General features: G+C 34.2%; 1 long non-coding RNA gene across 2 annotated transcripts in view; it reads right to left on the reverse strand.

The window, feature by feature from the left end:
- LOC140695991 (uncharacterized) overlaps positions 1-25,788 on the reverse strand; it is a 535,357-nt gene that overhangs the window by 107,557 nt on the left and 402,012 nt on the right. Inside the window, exons 6-7 of one of the 2 annotated variants that reach the window (XR_012071891.1) lie at positions 22,623-22,680; positions 1,027-1,112 (exon numbers count right to left, since the gene is read on the reverse strand). This is a non-coding gene — a long non-coding RNA (uncharacterized lncRNA). The remainder of the gene's footprint in view (positions 1-1,026; positions 1,113-22,622; positions 22,681-25,788) is intronic. The other variant, XR_012071892.1, reaches the window with a different exon arrangement.

Raw genomic sequence — 25,788 nt, forward strand, 5'->3', positions numbered from 1 at the left:
AGTATTTTTAGGAGACTGGAAAAGATGTTCATTTCTTCAGCTTTCATGGGTGTCTGTGAAAAACATGCGCAAATAACAGGGCAGCAAGAGAAAAGACTAAGAAAGTTGACAGGGAGACTTCGAGTATCCAAGCTTTTACTCCATTCAGACCATTAAATGATAGTGCTTCACTTACGATGTCAAAGAAGCAAGAGGTCACTTCTCTTGTTCTTTAATTTTTTGTCTTTAAAGAGAAGAATACTTATGAAACTTTTTCTGTTTAAAAGCATCCATTACAGAAAGGAACAGGATACTAACAACAAGGCATCCAATAAACCCTTTCATTGAATAATGAAAGAAGGATGATACCAATATGTTTTTTATCTGGTCAAGAAATTTCTCTAACAGTCTTTTGGTGCCCAGAGTTCTAATGGGCTTATGACTACTAATGGCTTTTTAATCTCATCGTCTGTAATGTTAGAGTTTTAAATCTATTTACTTCAATTTCCTGACATGCATCAGAGACAAAGAGGGTATTTACTGGCTTTGTGGGCTTTGTGTTACATTTTTTATTACATTAAAATGTGCACTGACTCTTGCATCAGCAACTCAACTGGATGGTTTTGGGGGAAGGGTAAACAGAAAAGTCATTAAATAGTTTCAGAACTACCATGATAAATTATATAAAGCTTCATTTTATACCCACAGTGTGTAAATAGTTTTGTAAACCTAGAAAATTTTACCAGTCTTTTCAGCTTTTGAATTTTGAACAGGCCAGATGCAAATAAACATGGTTCTCTTTAATTTATATTAGATAACATTTACCCTATCTTCTGCTATTTATTCCATAATCGTTTATGTTTCAAGCTCTTGCTTTGTTTTCACCTAGGTTCCATCCTGTATCTACAGCTAATATATTTTTATTTTCTCCTATTAGAATGATGTAGAGGAGGATCATGTGGGACACCTTGGATAATTCACTCAGCTGCTACTATTTTGATCTTCCTCAGATATTAAATTAAAGGGTTTGAATAAATGTTTTCTTACCTCAAATCTTCTTAAAAGCAGATCATGAATGTCAAAATTTCTTTGTAAATGTCCACTTTTGAGACAACCAAGGTACAATCTACACGCTTGAGGAAAAAGAGAAGTAAACCAAGTAAGAATCATAAATGACAATAACATATCCATTAAAAATTCTATTTATTAAATTCTATTCACCAGTACCTACTCTCAAAAACAGCACTATGAAAGAACTCCATAAATATGTATCACTTATTTTCAAGACATCCAGAAAGTTAACTTTTCACAATTAGAGACAAAATAAGATATATTAAAATCAGGATTAAAAAAATTGAAGACACATATTCAAATATTAATTCATTTATTGAGCCAGTAATCACTAACCAATTTGTCCTCTCTCCTCTACTCTTTCACTACACTTTGTTTATGCTCCTTTTACAGTGCTTAATACAGTATTTTTGTTTTATTTTGATCGTGTAACATATCATTGAGTCCTACAGACTTACACATTATTTTACAAGTTTGGCAATAACCGATAGTGCCTGGCATAGAGTCTCAATTATTTTGGTTGGCTGAGTCAGTAAATCATGGTCTCAATTCTATTTCAGATTATAAATGATAAAATGGAAAATCACTATATATTTAGTAATTATACAAGCCAATAACTATACTTGCAAAAGCTTTTTTAACAAGTACTAAAAACAAGCATTGTTTCTCATTGCCCTTCCATTAATCAGAAATTTGATCAGAAAGGAAAGGAAAAAGAAAAAACATAAAAAGAAAGGAAAGTAGTGACAAAAGCCGGAGTGTTGCATGGGATGGTGACACTGCCACAACCTGGAAGAGGGACCCATCATTCTCTCTCAAAATTCACTCACAATAACTAGTCCAAAAGCCCTGCTTAATTACAAGAAGGCTCGAGAAAGTGAGAGAACACGTGGATATTCAGTGAACATTAAATGTTCTTTGCCATAGGAGAGAATAATTAGACTAGCCTATCCAAGAAGCTACTCAAGATTACTTGGAACGGATGGCTCCAATAAGCTGGGAAACTTTAATAGACAGTGGAAAAATACTAGCATCTAACATACCAGGCTGGAGTATATCTCAAAAATAAAATAAAGGCAACTCTAAATAAAGGCAAGAAGACATAGCCAGCATTGGTCTTGATGAGCAGACTAGTGACAGCAACTATATTATTTGTTTTAAAAAAATTGTTTTATAGGTGATATGGAAGTGGTTAAAAACACTGATACTGGAACAAGATTGTGAGGGTTCAGTCTTAATTCCACCATCTACGAGCAGTGACTTTGAGCAAGATACTTAATGTCACTGTAAATCAATGTCTCCATCTACAATTGCAGAAATTAGATGTACTTAACTCATAGAAATATGGTGAGGATTAAAGGAACTGATATTTGTGGAGATCTTACATAGTGCCTGGCACATAAATATAATAAATTAGTGTTTGTAAAACAACTAAAATATTTTCAAACCACTTTATCAATTTTATTGTCATATTGTAAGTAGATTTAAGGAAGCATTCTAAAAATTAAGGAATGATTTGGCTATTATAAAAAATTCCAACCCAGGCAGAGATCAACAGTAGAAGGATGTGGAGCTCACCTCCCTGTACAGACACATCAAAATTACATCTACATGTAAAACAGTTCTTACAGGAAACCAACTGAAAGCTGGCAGAGGATCTCTCTTATTCAACCAAAGCTGCAAGAAAGATTTCCACATAACTGGGTAGGAAGCAAAGGGAAAATAAAAGGAATTTGGAAGTGACTTGTGCCTCTGGGAGGGAGGTGTGAGAGAGGAAAGTGCCTTTGCCTTGGGAACCTGCTTGGCTGTCTGGGAAAGACAGAAAGCTAGAGTGGCCTGGACTTTCCTCAAGAGGAGTATGCAGGTGCAGGCTTGCAAACAAACAGGCAGAGGGAGGCTGGCACTGTTGGATGCAACATCATCGTATTTTCTAGACCAAAATGTATACCTGCTAATACATGCAGCAGTTAGGTGCTGAAACACAGGACATGGGGAAAGGACTAAGTGTAGCTGCATGGAGACAGGCTGAAGAGCCTGGAGTGTGATCTGTGTTGCCACTGTTGGCACAATCAAGATGAGGCACAGGTTCACAATAAGAGCCCCATTGTCAGTGTCCTCACACAATGGGGCACAACTACGACAGCCACAGGCCTTGTGAGCACACACATGTGCGTTTAGAACCAGATGTGGAGGCTTATACTCCAACAACTGGGGATTAGATCTTGCCCCCAATAGAGCTGTGACAGCCGAAGAGAAAACAGGAGACTTTGGCCAATATCCAGTGCAAGCTCAAGCTCTGGTCACCACATCAAATATACCCCCTTATCAAGGGAGACAATGGCCAACATGCTCTGAGGAAATATGTGGCAGGCATCCATACCAAAACAGCCCTCACACCAAAAATATTGAACTTACAGAATCTGCATAGGCATGCTCCCATATAAAAACATCTCTTCAAGACCACAGTGGATAAGTGAATCTCCTAAATTCATAGAGTCAGAGAAATTTAAGTAAAATGGGAAAGCAGAGAAACTATCCCCAATTAAAAGAACAAGAGAACTTCTCTGAAAGGACAAACGATAAAACAGAGCGCTCCAGCCTTCCAGACCCCAAGTTCAAAAGGGAGGTAATAAAAATGTTAAAGTAATTAAGAAATATTATCTATAGAATTGCAGATAAATGTAGCAAGGAAACAGAAATTACAAAGAGGAATCAAAATTAAACACAACTTCCAAGATAAAAACTGAACTAAAAGCAATGAATAACAGACTAAAGAAAGCAGAAGACTGAGTAAGTGATTTGAAAGATAGAATAATGGAAATCACTCACTCAGAACAGCAAACACCAAAGACAAATAAAATAAATGAAAGAACATATGAGCTCTATGGGATAATATAAAGCATCCCAACCTACGCACAACAGGGGTTCCAGAAGAAGGAAGAGAATAGGGGATTGAAAAGATTTTGAGGAAATTATGGCTGAAAACTTCCCAAACCTAAAGAAGGAAACAGATATCTAGGTATAATCAGTACAGAGGATCTCAAACAAAATAAACCCAAATAGCCTGATACCAACACATATCATAATTAAAATGGCAAAAGTTAAAGATAAAGAGAGGATTCTAACCTCAGCAAGAGAAAAAAAAATCAGTTATAAAGAAACTTCCATAAGGCTATCAGCGATTTCTCTACAGAAACACTGACAATCACAAGGGAGTAGCATGATAGATTCAAAGTCCTGAAGGGGAAAATCCTACAACCTTGGATACTCTGCCCAGCAAGGCTATCATTCAGAATAGAAGGAGAAACTTAAGAATTTCTCAGACAAGCAAAAACTAAAAGAATACAGCAATTCTAAACCTAACCTCAAAGAAATATTGACAGGACTCCTCTTAAAAGAAAAGAAGTAAGGATCTAAGGAAAACAGAATAACACAATAGGAAAGGCAAATATAAAAAGGATTGAAGATCACATAAACAAGTCAGGATATACATTAAAAAAACAATAAAAAATGCTGTAGAGGTGATTATAACTACAACAAACAGCAAAAGGGTAAACATAAAGATGTTAAATAGGACATCAAAACAACAAAATGTGGAGGGGAGTAAAAAATGTAAATCTTTTAGAACGTGTCTGAATTGACAGGATATCAGCCTAAGGCAAGTAGATACTTTATGGGTTAATGTGCTTGAAAACTAGGGTAACCATAAATCAAGAACATATAATAGATTCACAAAAACCAAAATGAAAGGAACTCAGGCATAATAAAAAAAAAAAAAAGAAAACCAAACTACAAAAGCAAAAACAGAAAATGAAAGGAACAAAAAAGAAATGCAAAATCAACTGTAAAACAAGGGTTACAATGGCAATAAATACATATTTATCAGTAATTACTTTAAATGTCAATGAACTAAATGCTCTGATTAAAAGACATAGAATGACAGATTGGATTAAAAAAATAGAACCTACAAAATGTTCCCTACAAAAGAACCACTTTAGGGTGAAAGACACACATAAATTTAAAGTAAGGGGATGGGAAAAGATATTTCATGAAAATGAAAAATGACATGAAAGCAGGGATAGCAATACTCGTATCAGACAAAATAGACTTTAAGCAAAGTCAATTAAGAAAGACAAAGAAGAACACTATATAATGATAAAAGGATCAATACAAGAAGAGGATATCATACTCATTAACATATATGCACCCAATATAGGAACATTTAAATATATAAAACAAATTCTAACAGACATAAAGGGGCAAATTGTTGGAAATACAATGATAGTAGGGGACTTTAATACTCACTGACATCAATGGATAGATCTTTCAGATAGGAAGTCAATAAAGCAACAGATATCCTAAATGACACAATAGCACAGTTGGACATAATTGATATCTATAGGACACTACATCCAAAGACAGGATACACATTTTTTTCAAAGTGCACATGGAACATGCTCTAGGATTGACCACATACTAGAACACAAAACAAGCCTCAATAAATTTAAGAGGATCAAAATAATTCTGAGGATATTTTGACCACAAAGGTATGAAAGTAGAGATCAACCAAAGAAAGAAAAACAAGAAAAAATTATTACACTGACAATAGGCAACATGCTACTATAAAACCAGTAAGTCAATAATGACATCAAAGAGGAAATCAGAAAATACCTCATGACAAATGAAAATACAACCTTAAAAACTATATCTGATGCAGCAAAATCAGTTCTGAAAGGGAAGTTCATTGTGATACAAGTCTTCCTCAAGAAACAAGAAAAACTTCAAATTAACCTAATCTACCACCTAAAAGAATTTGAAAAAGAAGAAAAACAAAACCCAAAGTCAGCAGAAGAAAGGAAATAATATTAGAGAGGAAATAGTAAATATTAGAGAGGAAATAAAATAGAGATTTAAAAAACAATATAAAGATCAATAAAACCAAGAGCTGGTTTTTTTTGAAAGCATAAATGAAGTTAACAAACCTCTAGCCAGGCTCACCAAGAAGGAGAGAAGACCCAAGTAAACAAAATAAGGAATGAAACTGGAGAAATAACAACCAATACTACAGAAATACAAAGAAGTCATAAGAAAATATGATGAAGTTACATGCCAACACAATGGACAACCTAGAAGAAATGGACAAGCTCCTAGAAACATACAACTTGCCAAATTGAGTCAAGAAGAAACAGCTAATTTGAAAGGGTCAATAACCAGAAGTGAAAAAGAACCTTTAATAATAACAAAAACTCACTGCAAACTGAGGTCCAGGGCCAGATTGCTTCGCTGGGAAATTCTACCAAAGAATTTATACCTAACCTTTTCAAACTATATCAAAAAAACTGAAGAGAAGGGAACACTTCCAAAGTCATTTTATGAAGCCACCATCCCCTTATACCAATACCAGACAAAGACACCACAAAAAAGAAAATTACAGGTCAATATTGTTGATAAATATAGATGTAAAAATCCTCAACAAAATATAAATGAACCAAATCAGATAGTATGTGAGAAGGATCATACACCATGACCAAGGTGTATTCATTCCAGGTTTGCAAGGACTATTCAACATTTTCAAGTAAATCAATGTAATATACCACATCAACAAAACAAAATACAAAAACCACATGATCATCTCAATACATGTAGAAAAAAACATTTGATAAAATTCAGTATCTGTTCATGACAAAAACTCTTGCCAAAGTGGGTATAGAAGGAACATATCTTAATAAAAACCATTTATGACAAATCCACAACCAATGTAATACTCAGTGGTGAAAAGTGGAGTGCCTTCCTGCTAAATTCGGAAACAATACAAGGATGCTCACTCTCACCACTTCTATTCCACGTAGTATTGGAAGTCCTAGCCAAGGCAATCAGACAAAGAAAAAAAAAAAAAGACACAAAAGACATCCAAATTTGGAGGGAAGAAGTAAAATTGTCATTATATGCAGATGACATGATACTGTATGTAGAAAACCCCAAGACTCCACACAAAACCTATCAGAACACATAAATGAATTCAGCAAGGTAGCAGAATACAAAATTAATATACAGAAAATCTGTCACATTTCTTTACACTAAAAATGAAATATCAGCAAGTAAAAAATGATTCCATTTAAAATCCTGTTAAAAAATAAAATACCTAGGAATAAACCTAACCAAGTAGATGAAAGTCCTATAAACTGAGAACTATAAAACATCAATAAAGAAAACTGAAGATGACTCAAAGAAATAAAAACAAATCCATAACCTTAGAGTAGAAGACAGAATATTCTTAAAATGGCCATACTACCCAAAACAACCTATAGATTTAATGCAATCCCTATCAAATTATGCATGACATTCTTCATAAAACTAGAACAAAGGATCCTAAAATTTATATGGAACCACAGAAGACTCAGAATTGCCAAAGCAATCCTGAGGAAAAAAAGCAACAAAGCTGGAGATACAGCCCTCCCAGGTTTCAGACAACAATACAAAGCTACAGTAATCAAGACAGCATGGTATTGGTACCAAAACAGACATATGGACCAATGGAACAGAATAGAGAGCCCAGAAATAAACCCACACACCTATGGTCAACACATCTTTGACAAAGGAGGCAAGAATATACAATAGAGAAAAGACAGTCTTTTCAGCAAATAGTGTTGGGTAAGATGGACAGTTTCATATAAATCAATAAAGTTAGAATACTCCCTCACACCATAAATGAAAATAAACTCAAAATGGCTTCAAGACTTAAATATAAGACACAACACCATAAACCTCCTAGAGAAGAACATGAGCAAAACATTCTGACATAAATCTTAGCTATGTTTTCCTAGGGCAGTCTACCAAGGAAATAGAAATAAAAGCAAAATAAACAAATGGGACCTAATTGAACTTATTAACTTTTGCACAGCAAATGAAACTATAAATAAAAGGGAAAGACAACCTACAGAATGGGAGAAAATACTTGCAAAAGATGCGACTGACAAGGGCTTAACTTCCAGAATATACAGACAGCTCATATAATTCAGTATCAAAATAACAAACCACCCAGTCAAAAACTGGACAGAAGACATAGAGACATATCTTCAAAGGAGAAACACAGATGACTAATAGGCACATCAACATTGCTAATTATTAGATAAATGCAAATGAAATCTACATTGAAGTATCACCTCACACCAGTAAGAATGGCTGTCATCAAAAAGTCTATAAATAATAAATGCTGGACAGGGTGTCAAGAAAAGATAACCCTCCTACACTGTTAGTGGGAATATTAATTGGTATAGCAACTACAGCAAACAATATGGTGGTTCCTTAAAAAAATAAAAAGAGTTACTATATGATCTAGCAATCCTACTCCTGACCATATATGTCCAGGAAATATGAAAACTCAAATTTCAAAAGATACATGCACCCCAACATTCATGGCAACACTATTTATAATAGCTAAGACATGGAAGCTACTTATGTTTCCATAAACAGATGAATGTATAAGTAAGATATATTATATATATATGTATATGTATGCATATGCAATAGAATATTACTCAGCCACAAAAAATGAAATCTTTCCATTTACAGCAACATTTCCATCTGCATCAGATTAAAAATTATCAAAGGAAATATAGTAGACTAAGATAAATGCCTTTCCATGCTTTCAAAAAGATTAAAGTGAAACACTTGGGTAAAATGTAGACAGATTATATTTTTTTTAAAAAGAAGCTAAAACAGAATAAACTGAAAAATTTTAACAGCCCAGGGAATTAATTTGAGTTAAACAATAAAGCTATTTAAAAAAAGGGTAATAGAAACAATAGGAAAAATGCTGAAAAGAGTTAACAGAAAGGAAAATCTTTAGAAAATTATACTTAAAAATTAAGAAATGTGACAAAAGGGAGTATGATGGCTAGGTAACACCAAGAATATTTAATACATACTTAGTATTACCTAAATAGAGAAAATCTCAAAGATATCAATTGAAGACAAGTACATACCTAAAATAAAGGCCTGAATCTGTACTTTTTCAAAAATATTCATTGTTATGTCAATTTTGTCTTAATGCTCTCACTTTATTACGAGTAAGGCTTATTTATTTTAATCCTGACTTTGTGTCCTTTCTTGTGACATGAATTGGATGGTTCCCATTTTTAGATTGTATACATTTGTATCTACTTCGATTCTGAGTGCCTTGTTTGTGTTTAATTGTTCAAGTGCTTACTTGGATAACTGTGACAGGTATTTATTCCAGATTTTCCAAATTTTAGACACTACTCCATTCTATTGGGAATAAGAAGGAAAGCAGAGCAAACTGTACACTTAGATGCCTCTACAATACAGAGGTTCATAAAAGTTGAAAAGGAAATGATAACAAAAAACCAAGACCTTGTGGCAAAAATAGACAAAAATAAAGAATGAAAGAAAAAGAAGGATTATGGAATTAGCTCCTAATAAATCTATGCTCCTGTAAATTATAGTTACAAACTCTGGACAAAACAAAAAATTAATGAAAAAAACCTCTAAAAATCAGATGGATTTTGGAAGGGAGTCAAAATTTGTTGGAAGTAATCTGCACTATTGACTTCACCATTATTTGACGTTATACCCTGAAGGCCACAGCAGTTTCAGTGGTAGTGACTCAGGGTGGCCAAAACTCCCATGGCAATTAAACCCCACTGTCTTTCTAGAACCAGAGCAAAGAGCTCCACAGCTCCAGAGCAATTTTTAGCTAACTCCTGACATGCCAGCATAGGCTAAAACTGAAAGCAGTTCACAGTGAAGACTTAAAGGACTAAACTGAAGATACCACCCCTCTGCAGGCTTAGGCAAGGGTGTATGAATCTAACCAAGTTAACTGACTACGATTAAAAAAAAAATGTCAAAATCATGAGTATATACGACATTAATATTCACATTGTCCAGGATAAAGCAAAAATTACTAAACTTCAGATCAAACAAAATGTGACCCACTTTCCAGAGAAAATAAAATTGACATAGGGTAAACCCATGGTGACAAGATATCAGACAATGATTGAAAGTAACTATTAGAACTCAGGTCAGTGAAGGTAAGGAAAATATTCACTGTATCTGAAAATACATCAAATCAGCATAAAGAAATAGAACACATAAAAAGGTTCAATATCTGAAATAAAACATTCACTCATTGGCTTAGTAGCAAAATACAGATGACAGAAGCCAGTGAACTTGCAGATAGATCAATAGAAATTATCCAACTGGAAGGAGATGAAAAACGTTTCACAAAATAAAGAGAGCCTCAGGGGCCTATGGAGTATAATATCAAAATGTCTGACATGTGGGTCATAAGAGTTTGCTAAGGAAAGGAAAACAAGAATGGGCCAGACAAAAAACTGCTTGAAAAATGGCCCCAGACTGCCCATATTTGATGAAATACATAAATTTCCAGTCTCAGGAAGTATGGAGAACCCATGATAAATTCAGAGAACAATGCATAGTTACATCATAGCAAAACTGTTTAAAATGAAAGGTAAACAGTAAATCTTAAGAAGTCAAAGAAATGTGTCATATGACATATAAGGTAACATGTACTTTGAATTACAATGGGCTTCTCTCCTGAAACCACAAACTTAGAAGACAATAGAGAAACCTTTCAAAATCAAGAAAGAAAAGATGATTCAGAATTTATAAATAATTCTTTACAATTTAATTAACAGAAGAAAATAAGTTGACTTAAAATTGAGCACATATTTTGAACAGATAAAAACCAAGAATATACACTTATGGAAAGTAAACATATGAAAAGATGCTCAGCATCATTATTTATCAGGGAAATGCACATTAAAACCATAATGAAACAGTGCTATTGACTCATGTGAGTGGCTAAAATTAAAAGTGTGATTATAACAAGTGTAGACTAGGATAAGGATAAGCTGAAAATTTCATATACTATCTTTTAACCACTTTACTGAAAGATTGTAAGGTTCAGAGATTGAAATGTCAGGATGGTTTGTAACAAAAATCAAATACGGCATCAAAATACATATTCAAAGCCAGCAGAAAGTAGAAGTGAGAAATTTACATAAATAGAATGATGTTAGGAAATTGTAACTCATTTATTTACACAAAAAAAGGTGAGGAGATAAGACTATTACAATACACTATACCCTGGAAGCAGATCATTTTTCTCTCTTTTCAATTGGCCATGAATTTCTTTGAAAGTTATACTAGGCCATAAAAAACAATTTCAAATAAGTCAAATATTCTTTTGAGACACAATGCAATGTTATATAAATGTGTGTATTCATTTATCTTTTAAAATTACAAATATGAACACTTTAAAATATTATTTTGTGTTGACCTTGACCTTCTGTCTGATACATTGACCACTTATTGAAATTGCATTAAATTATAGTTCAAGTCTAAGTAAGATTGACTAAAATAGGAGAAATGGAAGCATATTCTACTCAGTCCAGCCCTCCCATTTCCAGATATTCTTTACAAATCATTCCATTCCTGCCTTGATCCTAGTGATCCTGCAAATGTCTCCTCTAGACTTTGTAAAATAACATTTTATTAGAACAGTATACTTAATTAGCATAGAAATATGATTATTGAAAATGACAATACTAAGCTTGCCAACTGTATATTAATAATGAGTCATTTAAATTCTCTATTGCTATCACTTTGGAACATTCTCATAGATCTCATTCACAGTAGTAAGAAATGCAATTTGGGGAAGGAATGACTTGATAATTTTTCATCGTACTTTTTGACTTGTTTTTTCATCGTGACTAATTTTCCAGTCGGGATGTAAATAGCTTTCTTCTTCAGCAGTCTCACATTAGTCTTCCATACCTATTTCTAGCACACTGGCTAACATAAAAAACTAAGCTATGGAATAAGACAGACCCTGGTTTTGATTCACAATCCATTCACTTTGTAACTTTGGGAGCTTCGCCAAATACCAGTTACCTTGAGATTTATGTCCCTCATTTGTACAACAGAAATCTCAGTACATACATCCTTTGGGGTACATACATAGTAGAAGCCAAGTAAGTGGTAGTCATTACGATCAACAACCCTAATACTTGTTAGCAAAACACAAACAAAACAAAAACACTTCCAGTTCCAGTCCATTTGACAGATTTAATATCAACAATCCTAAAACATACAACAATGGGAATATTTTATATTCTACCAAGTGCATGCCCATTCACTTTCAATCTGCCAATGCTAGGTCTCACAGCTCAAAGTGTTTGTTTTTTAATACCTATGTAAACAAAAGTTTTCCTGTCTTGAGTTTTTGCCATAAAGTAAGATTTCAGGTCCAATGTCTTAACTGTATTAATACGTTGGGAGAAATTCCCTCAACGAAAAGTCTAGCAGTTACAAAGTGTCACAACAGAACTAATCTGCAAGCTGTAGGTCAACCTGATACCTCAGGGTAGATTTGAGACAAGTTTTACCAAAGATGTCTCTGAAAAATATGTGGCACTGTTTTAAATGCACTTTATTATTTTCTGTTATTTATTGTTTTCTTCTCAAGTCATTTCAAAAACATAACAGCAAAAGAAGTATCATCTTTACCCAAAAGATAAGAAGTAGAGTTCTTGACGGAAACATTCAAATGTTTCACTTATTCTTATTTAATATTCTGTATTTTTGTTTCTCCCTGTTAAAATGCACAAGAATAAAAATCTGAATTACTCTTAATAGTCAGTGGGTTAGGGAAACTTGAAGAAAATCTGGGTAACTTATAACAAAAGTACATAGCTACATCTGTCATCCCTTTGTTATTCCTTGGAGGTAAAAATTTTTAAAACTTTTCTGCTTTTAACTAACCCTACAGTTAGATATTTAGTACCATTCTCGGATTTTACAGTTTTTCAGATATTACTACCAAATATTCTTGATAGAAATACTTTGTTAACTTTGCACAACTGCTTTTGGTGGCCTTTTTGGCATATCTCTAGATAGAAATGCCAAGGTTTAACTGATATGGACTTGTAGTTCTCTGGCTGAGTTACAAGATAACTCTCAGGCATTCTTGTGAGTTGTTCAATAAATTCTCCACTGAAACTTAAAGGCAGGTATGTTGAAGTGCTCCTGAAAATGATTTACCATATCCTACTTCCTTTCCTCATAATTTGGAGAATGTGAATCAAAGACACTTCTCTGGTTGTAAAACACCACATGGTTTGAGGTTAAAATTTAAAAGAGTTAAATAAAACATTCTCTGAACAGATAGTGGCAAAATTAACAAATTAACAAGCAGGCAGTGCAGTATCTTTATTCTTAAAGAATATTTGGCTATTTTTGAGCACCTACCCTTATGTTAAATACTCCTCAAGGCTCTTGTAAATATGGTGGGAAATAAAATAGATAAAGCTTCTGTCTCCATTCAATTGATAAACCCCATGGAGTTAGGATTAACTTTTCATTTTAATACACCAATACACATAATTTTGCAAAAGGTCTTTTTAGTTTGATGTTATATTTGAAGAATGGGAATCAAAACATTTACAATAATGAAGCTACCATCTAAAATAGTCATTTCTAAGACTTTTATAGCAGTCTTGAAACATTCATATAATCCTTTTACCTCCTAAGATTAAAAAAATGTGTATTGTAGGTTTGGCCTTTGTACATTGTATTGAATTATTGTGGGGAACTTAGAATGGGATTCTTTTTAAGCTTATTGAGGCTAAATAACAAGTCATCCATTTAGTACCTGGAAACCAAGAAAAGATGATTGAGGTCAGATCAGATTAAACACAAACACTGAACAGTTTCCATCTGATGGGCATACTTATAAAATGCAGGATAGTTTCATCAATATCATTTTTCTACTTCATTAGCTTTATTTAGCCTGCAGGCTACAGAGCAGGACCACAGATCTCTTCACTATTAGTCCACTTCTATCAAGCTGTGAGGAAAATGGCAAGAAAACTTCATGAAGTCCCAAAGGGCAACTATGAATAGATCCAATTCCTTTCCCTGACTTCACCTCCAGAACTCTGTTGATGCTTGATGCACATTCAAAGAAGCATGCACTTTAACAGGAATATTCACTCACTCTGTATTGCATCTCTAGGAATTGTGCAAATGCCTCTTAGAATCTACTTGAAGAAAATGGGGATTTGTATATAATCAGAGTCAACTAGGTAAGGCGATTATTTAATAGAGAAAATTATCTGGTTTATATCACCTAGACCTAACATGGAGCCAGGTATGTCAAGAAATTTTGATGCTTAAGACACAAAACCATTAAAGTAAACTTAACACTTCTCAGAATAGCAGATTGGAGGAGAAAATGCTGTATGTCCAACATAATTCTTTAATCCTTTGTCACTACACAGGAGTTTAAAGAGCCTAAGGCTTCCGATGTTAATTCAATGAAAACCGTTAGACTCTCGATCCTCAGTTTTATCAACTCCTTTTTAAAAGAATAAAAGAAGATTCAGTTGAATATGACTTACATATTGAAACATGCTCCTCAGACTCTGGTATCACTTGCTTCAATATTTTTTAAACATTTCTTCAAGGCTTAAGAAAAATCATCACTATCATCATCTCCGATTCTAGACTTTTCATAATCATGTTTCCTTTAAGAAATTATGCATCAGGGGGTTTAGTTCAAAAACAGAGACATTTTGATGGGGTTGGCTAAGGTTTCAGTCTTTAAGTAAAATTTGAAATCGGTTTCTTGATGTATTGTAACATTAACTCACCTGCTATATAAACTCTTCTCTGAAGGGAAGTCAGAATGAGAAATCCCAACTGGCCAACTACAGTGCTGAGCACCAGTATTAATAATATATTGCTGTTTGCCTAGAAACTTACCAGCTATTATACTTTTTAAAAGAGCAATCATATAATTCCCCTCTGGTAGCCACAATTCCCTGCTCAGTTCTTTCCCTAGAATGGCATCAGGCAGAAAGTTCCCCTGGTTGAAAGCTTCTTTCTATTTGATATAGTAGCGGAGCTGACAGCACTTCGCGGGTAGCAGGGCATCTTTAAAGTTTCAGTATCTTTTCAATCTTTCTTGACTTCCCCTGCCCCTTGGCTACTAAAAATCTGAAAGGCACTCAGCAAAATCAACTTCCAATTTCAAAGAATTTGTCTGTTTTCAAGTCAACATTGTTTAAAAAGAATTTAAATACAGTTCATCATTTGAAAAAATTGAAATTCGTACATTACAAATAACCCAAGGGCAGCACCAGAATTTCGGGAGTGCTGAGAGAATGCGGCAGCCAGGTGTGCAGACAACCCAGATGCAACATATCTGAGGGTCAGACCACATGGTTAATTCAAAGCATTCTGCAAGACAGCAAACCTCAAAAGCTACCAAATCAGCTTCCTATTTCATACCGCCCAGTAAGCTTATGCCATCCCAGAAGCTATAGGTCAGCCCTGACTTTTCTCTTTCCATGTAAACAAGTTATATTGAGAATCCTGTGGAAGGACTTAACTTAGTAAGTCGTTAAGCCAATGCCAAAGTATCAGAAATTACAGGCAGGGAGTGAGCAAAACTTAAGGAGAGGAAGTAGAAGGTAGTAGTCGGGGGCAAGGAGGGTGAGAGGAGAGGGAGAGGAGAACAATTGTTCTACTATTTCAAAAAGACTGCATCCAAATAAGCTTGATGTATAAAAGGCAGAAGTTATTCCTAAAGTGTTCACTTTCGGCCATCCATTCAATTATGATTTCAAGAAGCATTTATGTATCTTATTGATGTATGTCTTGCCATGTGTAGATGCTGTCCTGTAAATTGAGGGAGAAGTGTAACAAAGAAAGAATCTCCTCCTTACCTCCAAGGCTCCTATAATCTTGTGGAGGAGACAGAAAATAGATGACTGGTAGACAGGCAGACAGATAGACTGACTGACTGACTGACCGAAAGTTATAATTTGCACTAGTTGAGGAAGATTTGGGAGATTAGGGTAGGGGATTATTGAGGAGATGGATTTAGGGAGAGATTAAAAGTAATGCGTCAACGGAGAGGATGTGTGGCAAAGAGAAGGACAATCCTAATAGGGATAAAACCACAGTAAAAATTAGCTATATGGAGGGCAAATCATAATCTGGAAATGAAGAGAGAGAGTCTAAGTTAGCAGAAATGTGGCATGCACATTCTTCAGTCTGGTGGAAGAAGAAAAACGCCAACTTGGTCCAGATTTTAGTGGAAAGGCTTTCAGCTTTTCATTGTTGAGCATTATGCTGGCTGTAGGTTTGTCACAAGTGGCTTTTATTATGTTGAAATATGTTCCCTGTATAACCACTTTATTAAGAGTTTTTTAAATCATAAATGGGTATTGAATTTTATCAAATGGTGTATTTATACAGTGGAATACTACTCAGCCATAATAAATAATAAAATAATGCCATTTTCAGCAACATGGATGGACCTGAAGATTGTCATTCTAAGTAAAATAAGCCAGAGAGAGAGAGAAAAGTGCCATATGATATTGTTTATATGTGGAATCTAAAAAAAAGACAAACAAAATTACAAAACAGAAACAGAGACTCACAGACACAGAAAACAAACTTATGGTTACCAGGTGGGGGAGGAGGTAGAAAGGGATAAATTAAAAGTTCAAGATTTGCAGACACTAATATATATAAAATAGAACAAGTTTATACTGTATAGCACAGGGAACTATATTCACTATCTTGTAACTTATGGTGAAAAAGAATATGAAAATGAATATATGAATAATCCTATATGACTGATGTATTGCAGTGTACACCAGAAATGAACACACTGTAAACTGACTATACTTCAATAAAAATATATTTTAAAACAGGCAGATTGGGAACAGATTTTGCAGGGTTTTGTCACATTAAATGTATTTTTTTGTTAATCCCTTGGTAATTAAAAAGCAACAAAGACTTCTAAAATAAGTGCATTTATCAACTCTTCAACTATAGAAAGAAAATTCTGAATGTAGTACATAACACATTTGATGGAGGAGAGATAATAAAAATTAACAACATTCATTAGCTGTTGCATCATGTAAGAGAGAATGAAGAAAAGGGAGTGGAATGGAAGCAATACATTAGAGCACTCTCTCCTCAGACCTGCTTAATGGAAAATTTGTTCAGAAATCTTGTTAAATTTATCATTCCATAAGCCTATCATGGGATCTAGGTTATTTTATATTGTAGGTCTAGATGGAACATGAGAATTTGCTTAAGAAGTATTTCAGATAATTCTTACCCCAGGAGAATTTCGGGGGAAACTTAAGAGGGTTTGCAATCAGGGTTACTTATTAGGGAACACAGGTAAGAGATTGTGCTAAGCAGTGGCAGGGGTATGCCAAGGGGCACACAGGTATGAAAAGTCCCCATATTAATAACATTTTGCATAATCTAAGTATAATTAAGAAGTCAAATGGGTTGCACGTTGTGTGGATTTATTCAGTTGCTTGTAAAATTTGATGATGATAGTAGGGAAGGTAGCAAAGAAGCAAGCAGTTAGGTTTTGAAATATATATTAAGGAACTCTAAAGCAGCACAAAATGAGTTGTCTTTTGGTATCATTTCTAATATAATGACTATATATGATGCTAACTTTAAAAAAATAAAACCACATAGAGCAAAGCCAAGAAGGAATACAATTTCTGTGTTAAGATAAACGATCATTTTAATAATAATTTAAAATGCATCACTTCGTTATGTTAATGAATCCACCTTCCCCATTTATAATGGCTTCTTATGCTAGGGTTACAAATAGAGAACATAAATATTTATGTTTCCTAAATAAGAGTGAAAACCCCAGATTTAATATTTATGTGCTAGATTCTTCTTTTTGCTGGAAAAGTTCCACATTTAAAAGTTAATAAATCTCAGTGTGATACAGATATTTGCTTCTTTTCCTGGTATTAAATCCTATTCCCTCTGACTTAGCAGGATATGCAGAAAGTTGGATCTTATCAAATCTTTGAGCTATCTGCTTAGGAGAGGCTTCTTTGAGCTCACACTGTTCCCTTGTATTTGAAGCCCCAGCCTATCTGAATACTTGCTGTTCTTGCCACCACACAATGTGATGGTGACCCGGAAGGAACTGTGCTTGATAGGACAATGCGACACTTGAGCCTCAGGCCTGCCAGTGCTGACACGGACAAGGCCTGTGGAAGGTGCTGCATCTCTTCATTTTCTTCATCACTGTGACTCCAGACTGTTCATACCAAATACACTGCTTTAACTTAGTATGGCAAGAAAAACTAATATGAAAGGAGATTAAGTTTTCTGCTCAAAATAAATTCTTCAGAATTCAAACTACGAATCCAGAGGTTCACCCTTCATAAGGGAACATCCCTTAAGTCATGCATAAATCCTTCAGTTTCTAACCTCAGGCCCCTAGTCTCAGCTGCTTAGGTCAAAAGCAGAGTCCATCTAAACACCTTGCACTTTTAAGAAACTTCTTATTTCCTTGATTGATGCCTCTTATTCTCTGAATCGCTCCTCTTTCCTATATATGTTTCCCAGTGTTCGTTTAATTTTTAATTAAATCAAAGGCATTCTAACACTTTGCTCAAGGGAAGACTTCAGTTCTGAAGAACAACGTAGTGTCTACCCAACTGAAGAAGGATATATTTCTGTGAAATCATCCCTTGTATTTGGAAACAGCTGGTTAAGCTTAAGACTATTGTTTGATTTCTTAAGTGATTTTCATTGCAGTCTGCCAGATTAAAAACGAAGCATTCTATTTCCTTACTCCATTTTATTCCAAGATGCCATTCTATTTTACAATTTTTATGAGTCTTTAGAATATGCAATTCAAGAAATGCTTGATTTAAGACAAATATTACTCTAAAATATATCATTACTATATAAATCAGTATTCTTTAAAAAAACAAAACAAAAAAGAAGAGATTGCAGATCAATCTGAAGTCTTATTTTTAACAATCTCTACTTCAAATTTGGGACTCTCCTTCATTCCTTAGGTTTAAACAATTATCAATGTTCTATGCGTATTTCTGTATTTTTAAATAACTGTTTATACGTATTCATTGGAAGTAAATACAAATGAATTTATTACTTCATTACTGAGTTGACCATAACTTAAAAACAAACATAGCTGTATGTTCAAACTTTTTGTCATCTTTAGAAGAGTCACATGGAACTACACCTCAAAACAATGTATCACTGGGGGAAAGGACAATGATTTATCCATTGGATTATTCCAGACTGCCATCTCCCAATGGCCAAATACCCCTGCATTTCTGGTATGTCATATTGGTCCTCCAGGCAGCCACCAAGGTAGGTAGAAGTCTCTCTTGGCAAAGAGAAGTCAGGTTCAGCCAGTGCTCAGTAATCCAAGTAGGGCCATGGAGACATGGACTCCACATATGAAGATCCTAGCTCTTTAATGATGGCTTTTAATACTTGATTAAATGAAATAAAATTTATCCTCAAATAAGGGCAACAGGTTTTGCCTTGCTCTCATGATCAATTAGTTTAATGTTATCAATATTCTTATTGAACTTATAAAAACAATTATATTACCATGAAAAAATGGCACCTTGATAAAAGTATTTGTTTCTGAATATTGAGGAGTTAGTAAGAATTGAGTATCATTTTCTAAAGTTTCATTTCATTTTTTCAAAACTATACTTTATTAAATCGAGTGATTTAAGAGGAAAAAGAGAGGGATTACTCATACGTCCATCAGAAAAGTACAATAAAAATATTATCAACAATTTCAGGTTAACCACAACCAAATTTCCATCCTAATCCCTTGAACATGTGAATACAGCAGGTCACATGGCAAAGGAAAATTAAGCTTATGAATGGAATTAAGATGAACTTTAAGGAATCAGCTACACTAAGATGGTATTCTGGATTATCCAGGAGGGTCCAATGTAATCAAAAGGTTTTTTTACGACAAAGGCCACAGAATCAGTGCCAGAGAAGATGCAATAATGAAGGAAGATTAGAATGATGGGATGTAATCTGGAAATGAACACAGCCCTGCCAACACCTTGATTTGAATCCAGTCAGACCCATTTTGGATTTCTGACCTCCAAAACTGTAAAATGATGTATTTGTGTTGTTTTAAGCCCTACGTTTGTGGTGATTTGTTATAGCAGAAATAGAAAACAAGTAAAAAAAAAAACATGAATAAATGTGTATCAGATTGATCTCTGGTTACAACTGCATTTTAGGTGAAACTTTTGAAAGATTTTATCCTTGATAAATGGGTTGGGTCAAAGAAATCCAACACACTTTCTAGCAATGGGAGGTTACAGAACATCTTGTTAACTTGGCCTCAGTTCTCATTAGTAAAAATGGCACCTTCCTCTCCCTACTCCACCACCCCCATGGAAAAAAAAATAATTTGAACACATGTAACCCCTACTCTGCCTTCACATATATTCCAGCCTTAAATTTTATGTAATCCATGTGGTTATTGAAACCACAATGTAAGAAATTAATTTAAAATGGTCTTGAATTGGAAGTGCACCTTACAGAAACAACCGAAAACCTTTTTCTTATGAAAGTATTTTCATTTGAGGGCCCTCAGAATATACATAGAATATGAAACAGCAAATATAAACACAAAACTTATAAACAGATGTGGAATGTTAACATTGTAAAAAGCAAGCAAAAACAAAAATAGAATTAAATTCCAACTACTTCAGATATGGAATTATCAACTACAAAATATAAGCATATATAAAAAGAGATGTAATTTAGAAAAATAAAAATCCAGTCAAGGATTAAGTATTATAAAAAGGCTCTAGGACACTTTCAAAGAACAAAATAAAAGTTCAAAAAAGAACATAATGATTATGGAGTATAAAAATTCAATAACAAGACAAAATAGCACATTGAGCAAAGCTGAACAGGCAATGACAAGGAAAAAAGTCAAGAAAAAAAATTTGAAGAGGTCAAAGAGAAAATGCAGACTGCCAAAAAGGAACCCATTATTTTGACAGTGGATTATTCAAGAGCATTAACAGATCCAGAAGATGATTAGGGGTGCTTTTTTAAACTTCTGAGAAATAGTAACTATCAACTTTGAACTAAGTATTAAACTAAATGATCATTTTCACAAGCTAAAAAGAATCACCAATAGACTTGCAATTTAAAATGAAAGAAAACAAAACTATTACTGATAAATAAACTGGGTGAACTGGATAACTTGAGACTTGGAGGAAAATTAAGGGTATGCAAAAGAACATAAAACTGTCTTTGTTATATGTTACCAAACTAATTGTTGGATCGTCAATGGTTATCATGCAATGCTCTACAGCGTTTTATGTTTGAGAGACTTCATCATAATTTAAAAGTGATTATATGAGACATGAGAAAATGGAAAATAAAAAGTGTTAAAAATAGCAATTCAGGAATACTCTCAAGGAATTCAAATAAAAAAATAAGAAAATGTAGTAAATTGAACTGAGTGATAGTTTCAACTGATAATTAGCACCTGGAGTATTGAAAAATAAATGAAAACAAGCAAAGGCACAATAGAATAATTAACTGAGTTTTAACTGAGTTGAAAACCATAGTTTTATAAAACACTAGTAGACAAAAATATAAGGAAGATATCAGAGACTATAAGTGAGGTTGAAGTAATTGATACATTAGTACCAATAAATATATTAATACCAAAAGTAACACCTAATAGATACATACTATACCCTGTATTTAAAGTTTCATAAAATATTTACAAAACATCCATCTACTTATCATTGTTTTATATACATATATAAAACAAATACTTATGTATTATACACAAATATATAAATATATGTATCTTTTATTCCCTGGTGGCCTTTAGCTTTTTTTTTTCCCTTGATTATGCAAGACCCAGTGGACCAGACACAAAATCAGGGCCCACCCTAATGGGGTACCCTACATATAGCTAAGATTCTTCAATCAAGTATGAACTATGAAAAAACAGTCCTAAAGAATATGGTAGCATGGAAACTTACAGACTTCGACATTGGGTAGAATAAAAAGAATTAATCTAACCAAGGGAACTTTTAACCACAAGTAGGCCTTCATACAACAATGTGTCCGAGTCAAACCCAGGATGAAAATTACCTGTTAGGTCTGGTAGAAGTAAACACAAATCCTCTCTGCAACCAATACCTTAAACTACAGCTCAAAAAATTCTATAGAAAAAGAATTCTAAGAAAAAAATGAACTCAGACAAAAAAATCACAAAACAGTTGAGGACACAAAGTACTATGTGGATGAGCCAGAAGAGATAAGAGACAGTCTTTCAAGGACTCCAAGGAAAGAGATCAGAATAATAAAATAAGAAAGGCTCTCTAATCTCTGGTGGAAATTTGCTTTCAGTATGGAAATGCTGTAAAATTAATGAAGGCAACTTTATAAAGTTAAGGATTATCTAGATTTAAGTTTTTGATTCTATAGTTACATTAAATTGAATGTTGGAATCCATCTTAAGTATGTTGAATATAGTGAATTAAAAGGTCTGGAGAAGACGGAGGAGAATATAAGAATTATCTCCCACGTGTAATTCTCACTTCTTTGGAAATTCAGTAGGTCTATCCCCTTGAAGATCTAATGTTAGAGCTCTAGGACTCTGTATCCTCAAATCTGGATCAAGACTTTAAGCAAATACTCACTCGTTAGGAAGGGACCTCAAGAAGTCCAGGTATGTTTTATCACGAGCACATTACTTTTCTTAACAAAAAAAAAGGATCAAGTTAGTGTATTCTAGGTCCCATTTCCTAGCTAGATAATTGCTAGATAACTTTATAACTGACAAACAAAGAAAGGATATAATTTTGATGATTGCTAGATAATTTTACAGTATGACAAACAAAAAAAGGATGTAATTTTGATGATTATTCTGACACCTTTCTGATTAACATTCACATTTTCCCTTCCAAGGACTGCTCCCCCATATACACACATGAAAACTGGAAACGAGTGGGTGTAGGAGACCCTGCATAGACCCCTCTATTGGGACTGTGCATCTAACCCCCAGCTCCTCTTGTCTGCTTAGGGCTCACAGCACTTCTGAGAATGGCCCAGGATCTAAAGGCGCCTCTTAACCAAGAAACACCTAGGAAGTTACGCCCTCTCCTCTCACAAGGAGCAGTAACAGCTGATGGCTGACTGAGTTAGAAGTACAGAAGGCTGGCGCCTTGCCTCAAGGTATGGCAATTTTGTGGTGGTATTTATCTTGTAGAGCTCCCTCTGAACTTTAGCTGAATCCATGCCTTCGCCTCGCTTCTTATCCCTTCACCCCCTTACAGGTTTTACCTGAGAGGCTTCCCTCAAAAAATCACTTGCATGAGAATCATCATCTCAGTCTCTCCAGCTAGGAAACCCACGCTAAGAAAAAATGTTATGTGAAATTGTTGTAGATTATTTATTACAACAATGTAAACTGTATGCTGCCGAACATTCAAGAGCTACTCAAGTTAATGCTCACAATATAGGCTATAACTTGTCCCTCCTCCCTCTGGGACATTCTCATGGGCTAAGTAGATATAGTATGTGTCATGTATGTAAGTGTGTTTAAAAATTCTATATGTAAATGTATTTACAAACATGTATTAATAAACCAAATGTATTAATCTTTGTGCAAAGCTTCTAACAAAATCATCTAGCATATTTGGACATTTCCCAAATTACTGCGTATTTTTTGCCGAAATAAAATAGGCTCCTTTGAAACCTTAGGGCAAAACTCAGCAACAGGGGTGGGGGGGTGGGGGGGCGGTGCATGTGTATGCGTGAGCACTGTCTTCAGCTAAACACTGGCTGTTTAGAGAGAAGGGTATCCTGACCTGTTTCTATATGTTGCTATTTTTATAGCCCATCATGTGAAGAACTCACCTACTACAAGAGGCATAATCAGGATAAAAAAATAAAACAAAGAGTGATTTTGTAAATTTGAGGTTATAGTAGAATAAAAATATCTCCTTATAAAAATGTTTAAGTAGAAATCTCTTCAGTTAAGATGAACCACAGCACAAAAGAATTAAGAAAGATTATTTCTTTACAAAAAAACTTCATTATTTCCCTATTTCTTCCTTTGAACATTGTTTATTCTGCTTTATATTGCTATATATAGTGCAATATAAAAATGATCGCACTAGTTGTTTTTAAACACTTTCTGATTTTAATGTTCAAGAAAGAAAGTCAGGTTGGATTCAGGCTTCATCCTTGGCACTACAGTGGCCTCTGGGATGTCAGCCAGTGCAGTAGAGAAAGAGATGTCTAGGGCCAAAAAGTCATATTCACTAAGCTAAAACGGTGTATATTCTAGGTAGTTAGCCTTTTATGCACACATTCATATAGCTATCCATTCACTAAGCACTTCTTGAATATTTAACATATGCGGACAACTATATGAGAGTCTGAGCATTAGAGATGGACAAGGCATATTTTATATACTAAAGGAACTGGAATGTAGAATTGAGAGTCAAACATTTAATAATATATCACAAAGCATAATTTGCTAAGAGTCACAGAGGCAGTGTAAACAAGGCCCAATTATTCCAGAAGGAAGAATAAAAAGGTTTGTTCAAAAGAAGAGTTCTTAATTTCTCTCTGCTCTGGTTAATCAGAAATGAGGAAATTTCTTCCCTAAAGAAATAGAAATTGAATATACACTTTCAAGGACTCATAAAATCACACTGAAAAAAGTTTAAAAAAAATCACAAACAAAATAGGTTAGTATATATGAAAATATTAAAAGGCAAATTTTGAGGGCAGGGGAACCGAACTTCATTCAGTTAAAAAGAAATGGAAAGGAGTATTTGAGCTATTTTAATGGACCACCATATTTCTGTATCTTGTAATATTTTGAAGCAGCCATGTCAGATGTAGAACAAATGCTGTCAGGATTATGTTCATTTCATTTCTCAGCTTTCAAAATGAGTTTTTTTTTGTTATTAAAACTGAAAACTTTTAATATTCATTTAACCTGCTCCTGTTCTGTCCTGGGACTAAGGGTCTGGGATTCAAGGACAAATACTCTAAATTGGCAAAAGCCTAATTTTTCCAATCCATTAAATGCCCAACTATGTTCTCTTTTGCTTAATTATTCTCAGTATACTGTTTTCACTTTTTTCTTTTACTTTTACCCTTTGTGCAGCTTTACTGTGTTTAACTGTGCCTTTTGCATGCGGTCTCGTAGCTGTTTATTCAAACCTTTGTCTTTCCTCTCTGAGGATTCTGTTTGCTTCTACCACACACCCACATACCTGAGAGCATTATTCAGGGCTACTTTAAATTATTTTATCAGCTTGGGGTGTTCTGTGCCACACAGATAATATGAAGTTTTCTGCCAGTCATCCTGAGGGCTACATTAAGGTAACCAATGAAGATTTGAGACTAGAAAATGTTCTTGCATTCCCCTGGACAGTTTGGTAAATTTTCAGTTTAGTCTCACTCTGAGATCTCTGAGGTTTCATTTATATGGAAGGCTAGATGACACTAAATTTCAGAAGATAAATGCGCCAAAATTATCAAGACCTAGAGTCCATATTGTGCTGGTGGAATTAAAACTTCTCTTTTCAAACATTTATTGGAGATCTAACAGGTGTCTAAATAATGCAAGATGATGGCATCAAATCTTTTATGGGCTTTCAGTCCAGCTATTGCTTGTCTCAGTCATTTTACTACATATGCAAGTGGAGTAAGGGATTTAAATTCTTGTGTTTCATCATGGCATTCCCTGGCAGATTACTTATAGAACAGGTTCAGGGGAACAACATTAGAGTGGAATGGAATGGAAAGCCTAACGTCATCTCGATGCTCCATAAAATCAAGACCCTT

The sequence above is a fragment of the Vicugna pacos genome, chromosome 4 (assembly GCF_048564905.1).
Source record: "Vicugna pacos chromosome 4, VicPac4, whole genome shotgun sequence".
NCBI classification, from domain to species: Eukaryota; Metazoa; Chordata; class Mammalia; order Artiodactyla; family Camelidae; genus Vicugna; species Vicugna pacos.